This window comes from Uranotaenia lowii, chromosome 3 (genome assembly GCF_029784155.1).
Source record: "Uranotaenia lowii strain MFRU-FL chromosome 3, ASM2978415v1, whole genome shotgun sequence".
Taxonomy (NCBI): domain Eukaryota; kingdom Metazoa; phylum Arthropoda; class Insecta; order Diptera; family Culicidae; genus Uranotaenia; species Uranotaenia lowii.
Genome location: NC_073693.1, coordinates 55,949,250 through 55,955,134, shown reverse-complemented (window position 1 = coordinate 55,955,134; position 5,885 = coordinate 55,949,250).

Genomic DNA, 5,885 nt, shown 5'->3' with positions numbered 1-5,885 from the left:
TTACTTCAGTGTATCTCAAAGCTAAAAATGTTGAAAAAATATTTTCGCCAGGTTGTAAAGAACGCACCCTACGCAACCGAAAAGGAAACTATCAAGTTACAGAGAGCTTTTCAACGAGAACAGAATTGAAAGGAAAAATTTAAAAAAAATCTAAATAAAATACGTTGTATACCGCCACCTGGGGCATCATGCAACACTTTTCCATTTCAAAGGCTTCTTAAAACCTAATGTCCACAGATAATCATACCGCTTGTACACCAAAAGTTTTTAGGTTAATAGGACATCAAATTAACGTAGTCGAAAAAATAATTGGTTTCACCAGTAATTTTCAAAACATGCGATTTTCACCCTACTAAGAAAAAAGGGTAAGTTGCAAAAACCTTTGTTTTTAATGAAAAAAGTATAAAAAAAAAGTGTGAAAAGTAATAGTTTTTGATATATTTGTGATTTCGTTACGCATAAAGCACGATCTGCAGTTATTTCTGATTTTGTTCCAATTAAATTTAATTTTTTCGGTCAAAGATTTTATAAAAAAGAAAGCATAAGGGTGCTGTATACATTTAGGGTTAAAAAATACTACAACAAAATTAAAAACGATATTCCAGCATATGAAAACAAGATTTAAACTGTGAATCATTGATATGCATGTCGATGCATTTTAGCCCAGACTGCTATCGAAATTTTAAAAATATTTAGGCCGGAACAAATTTCAAATCCTTCTTTTGTCACTCGGAGTTAGAATATCGCAAGGGGGGGGGGGGGGGGACAACAAAAAATAATGTGAAAAGCAAATAAATTGGAATAAAATTCACGAAAACTTATATGCAACATAGTTGCATACATGTTACCATTGGAGTATTTTGCCCAATCAGAACCCACCGAGAGCAAGTATTGAGAGTAATCAATCTGAGTGCTTACTTAGAAGATATAATATTCATCGATTAAATATCGACAATTCTTCCCGCTTTTATTTAAATATATGCTTCATTAATATGAACAAAAACTGTTAAATGACTGAAACGGACCTTAGTTAGTATAAGATTAAAATATTTAAACACAGTAATCACAAATTTAACACAGTAGCGATCACTCCAAATAATTGATAGAAAGTATTCACTTTACACTGATGACACGAAACAAAATACACTAAACACTTAGCCACGAGTTAAAAATAAGAGTTGGAAAACGTCAACTGGAAAGCGGAACGGAAATGCCAGTTAGGATGAGCTGCTAATCGTGATACTAAAAGGCTCGACTTGTTCTTTCCATTCTCAGCCGGCATAGTGTGCACATCGGGCATAACACGTTACATTTAGCCCAATAAAGTTTAAAGTGATACTTTATTACATAAGTGGAAAGATTAAGAACAAGTTTTATTAGACAAGCCTAGAATCAAGTGAGTGATTAGTATTAAACTCAGCAATAGCCCATCCTAACCCAAATCAATTCTACAGGACCCAGAAGTTTCGTGCGTAAAATCCAACAAAGCACCATTTGGTCAAGGGCAAATGGGCCAGTGATCCAAAAGCAATTCGATCCCTCCGGCCCTAAAGAATCAGTAAGTTGCAACCAAGAAGTTCCGCAAGAACTCCTGTTTGGCTTAGGCAAGCCAGTGAGCCTTCTCGTCAAACGCTACCGTTGGTCTGTTGAGGAGCCTGCGAACCAGCACGAGGTGCTAACCCGCGGGCACCATCCAGAACAACCAAGAAGAATTGATCTCCGCCACGAGGTTCTGGAGGGCACCGTTCGATCCCTTCAAACGGGTTCGTGAAACATCGAACGTGTACCCTTCAGTTCCGTCGCTCCATTGGTGACCTCAGCTTCGAAACTAGGTCCGGGAGAATATCCAGTTGACACCCCGAACATCCGAACCAACACCTGAACCACCATAGACCATCCATCGCCGGCCGGCCCAGCATCAGCAGCAGCAGGAGCAGAAACACACCTCACACCCATACACGACACACACGTAAGTTTTTGTAAATATACAGGACATGAAAATTTAAAGAAATTGTGTTTTCCTGAGAACATCCGACCAGTGGCCATTGTTAAAGCCGACCCGAGGTTCTCCGAAACCTCTGCTCTGCTAGCCAAGCAAAAGAGGCCGCATGTGAGCCCACCCTCACTAGAATTCCCGTGGCTTGACCAGGAATTCGAGGGCATTAGTAGCTGGCCCTTCTGGCCAGCTAAGTAATATACAATATCATTGAACGAAACCTAAAAAACAAGTTTTTTTTTTATCGAAAAATGCAATAAAATCAAGACAAAAGGTGAAATAATTTCCATCTTCCAAAATTTGTTTTTTTCGACTTGTAATCTTTTGGATTCATGATTTTTTTTTCGAAATTAACATTAAATACTTCAAACTTTATTTATTTCCCCCTTCGGGTTTTTGGAAATTTCGAAGGGGGGGGGGGTGACAAAAGAAGAAATTGATATTTGTTCCAGCCTTATTTAAAAAAATTAAATGATTGTACGAAAAATATTCATACACCAACAGTAATGATATAGAATAATAAAATCAATATAAAGTTTCAAGGTGATATCATTAAGCCAATCCGTCATACTGTGTTAAGTTTTTCACGGCATCAAAAATGTAAAAATTTAGATTTTTCAAATTTTCTATACGAATCAAAAACTTCAAAAAACTGTCTCACGACGTGAGAAACTATGGCATCATCGTTTTGTTAAGATTAAATGTTAATTTTATTACACTATACTCAAATAAAATTTAAATAAATGATGTGATACACGAATGTTGCATCTAACCGAGCTGATGCATGATGCTCTGACTCACTGTATCTTATTTGTATCCATTACAAGGAATTTTTAACTTTTTGAAATATAATAAATGTATTCATTGGAAAAGGTTAAGTTTGAATTTTTAAAGCTCATTACTTTCTTGAAAACTATCGTAAAGGAATATTGTGGAGGGTTTAAATAGTCCTTATTCCTCTATTCATATTCCAAAAACGTTGTAAAATTTATAAAATGGTGAGTTTTGAGAGTGTTCTCATTAAAGTATTAAAAACAGACTCATATGCAAAATAAGGAACAAATATTGGGTACGCGTATACATTTTTTCTCATATGTTAACATTAGGAACAACCATATGTTAACATTAGGAACAATTAGTGCCAAATTAAGATCCTCGACACACTTTTTAAAACATGATATTTTTCGTAAGTTAAAGCTTGAAATGATTATTTTAAACCATGACAGAGTTCAGAAAAAAAAATTTGGAACTAAGTAACCAAAAAATTGTATATCTAAGAATTAATGATTCGGCTTACTAATATCAAAGCTAAAAACCTCTGACATAATATGGCGAAATTAGGCTCACTTACCCTACGTTTTCTGCTGTCCGTTTTTAGACCAAACCCGTGTCCATTTTATAGCCATACTTTGACATGCTGCCATAGGAATTATGAAGGGATTTGTGAAATATTATCAAACATTTTGGTTTTGAAATCAAATAAGATTATTCCTTCAGTTCTTTAATTCATTTATTTTCAGTAATTACATGGCTTCAACGTGTCTGACCCATACACACTCATAACCATATTTAGATAAAGACCATTCTAGAGTCGTCCTTGTCACGAATTCCCCAGTTGCACGATTCCAGAATAGATTCAGTTGTTCAGCTATTCAGTACTTGATGTTGGGAAAACTTCTTCGTGGTAAATTTTAACCTCTTGTTTGATCTAGGAAACAATATTTTTTCAATAAAAATATCGAAATTGAATAGTTGAAATACTTACCTTGAAATTTCGGTCAAACTGAAGTTCCATGAGTTTTTGTTTATGTTTGTTACCAATGATATGATTGCTGTGATTAGTTTGTACTCGTATTCAAGAGGTGTACGAATTGATGGTGAGAGAAAAGTACAAAATCGTAGAGCGAAATTTGAGATTGACGAAATTTTTGTGTGAAAACTATAGCGTAAGAATAAAATCACAATATAGTTCGTTTTTTTTTCTTACTTAGACCAAGCCACTGCAAGTTGCTATTTCGGTCGGAATTTTAGATGTTTTGATTGGTTGCGTTTTTATCTACTTACTTATTTTCGCACCCATTGTTGCGATCCAGGTAGGTATTTGTGTTTGTTTATTTTCTGATAGCAGCTACCGGCTGCGTTGCTACCGGGTTGCTACATAAACGCATCCTGTAACAACCCACTGCTCGAATGCTATTTCTCGAATCAAGTTAGCAACTGTTGGTGAGATGATGGGTTGATAAATATGTTGCTGAATGTACTCGATTCGAGGTTTAGCAACCATTGGTGGGCCTGGACTTAGTCATGTCAATAGGCAGACTGTTTTGTCATCGAAAAAAAAACCTCGCGAACCAGGCATAAAGTCATTTTGATCACCTGTTTAAACGTGAAAGTGATACAAAAAACGACTCTGATTTTTTATTTCAAATATGGTCTCCGTTACAAAAGGTGGAAAGATCACACATAAAAATAAATCCTCTTATCATGTCAAAACTTTAATGTGTTCAAAATTACATGCATATCGCTTTTAAATGGTATGAATTATGCTATTTATCAAAAAATGTTATATATCCGTCTCAATAGTGAGAGGAATCTTTCTGCATTGTAAATCAATTTCTTGTATCAATTTTTGCTCGTGAACAAATTTTTATCAAAATCGCCTTGAAATTGTTCGAGTTTTGTCCCATTCTAAGTTGATTTTTTATGGGAGTCCCCATACAAAATAAGAATCTTAGAAATTTACAAACCATTGCTGGCCCGAGAAAACCCGAGAAAACCGGGTACAGAAATACACTTCATTGCGATAGCCCCACACAGGAGTATATAGAACAAAAAGTTGGTTAAAAGTTTACGTTTATACCTACTCAGGCATTCGTTTGAATCTCTTGGAATAATTTTTTATCATTTCAATTAACTAGCAGTGATTTTTAAGTTATTTGTATAAAAAAAGTAAATATCAATATCGAATCCGCTTGATTTTCAAATTTTTTATTCCACTTTGAAATATATAAATATCAACCAATAATTCTAATGAAAATCCTTTAATTTTCTAAGAATTGTATTGTACTGATTTCAACAAAAATTTAAATTGGCAATATAATGTTTTTCCTTTATGCAATGTGCTTCAAAAATATTCTGCAATTTATTCGCTTTGCCAGGTGTCTCAGATACTTTTATGATTATTTTCGAAGCATGCGTTTATCCTGCTGCCCTTAGTCCATTTGTGCTGCATAGCTTAAAACATCCATAAGCATGCTTTCACATTCCTTTATGCATTTTAACAGCTGAGCTCTGTAAAATGAACGTTCACTCTGCAATCAAAAATTTTAAAATTAATTTGAATAAATACTCGACTTGAAATTAGACGAACGAATTCAAGAGTTTTCTTCCCAAAAAATTTAAAAAAATGTGTATTAATTTCGAAAATAAAAAACAGACACTATTTTAGATGTTCAATAAAATAAACTTTAATGAAAATGTATGATTGAGTGATAAAATTATTTACAATAAGAACGTAAAAACAAGATTAGTTTAAACTATAATTTGAAAAGCTGTTGTTTTCTTGAGCAACTGATTGAAATAAACATGGTGCATTGAAAGAATTTAACAAAAAATACGTCAAATTTTTCAACTTCAACATTGAAAATACCACGAGTGCGGAAGTATGCGGTAGTTTTTTCTTCAGTACATTTGAAGCTACGAATTTTCCCATGATGTTAAATTTGGTGTTGGGACTTGCTGGAAAAATAAACAAAAACACATATTTAACAAAAAAAAAAAAGCTCTGAACATTGCAAACAAGATAAACGGTTTTTAAAAGCTCCATTTACAGTATCTGAATCACTTTTTCGCAAGAAATTATCCTCAAGTATGACATTCAAACGTTGTT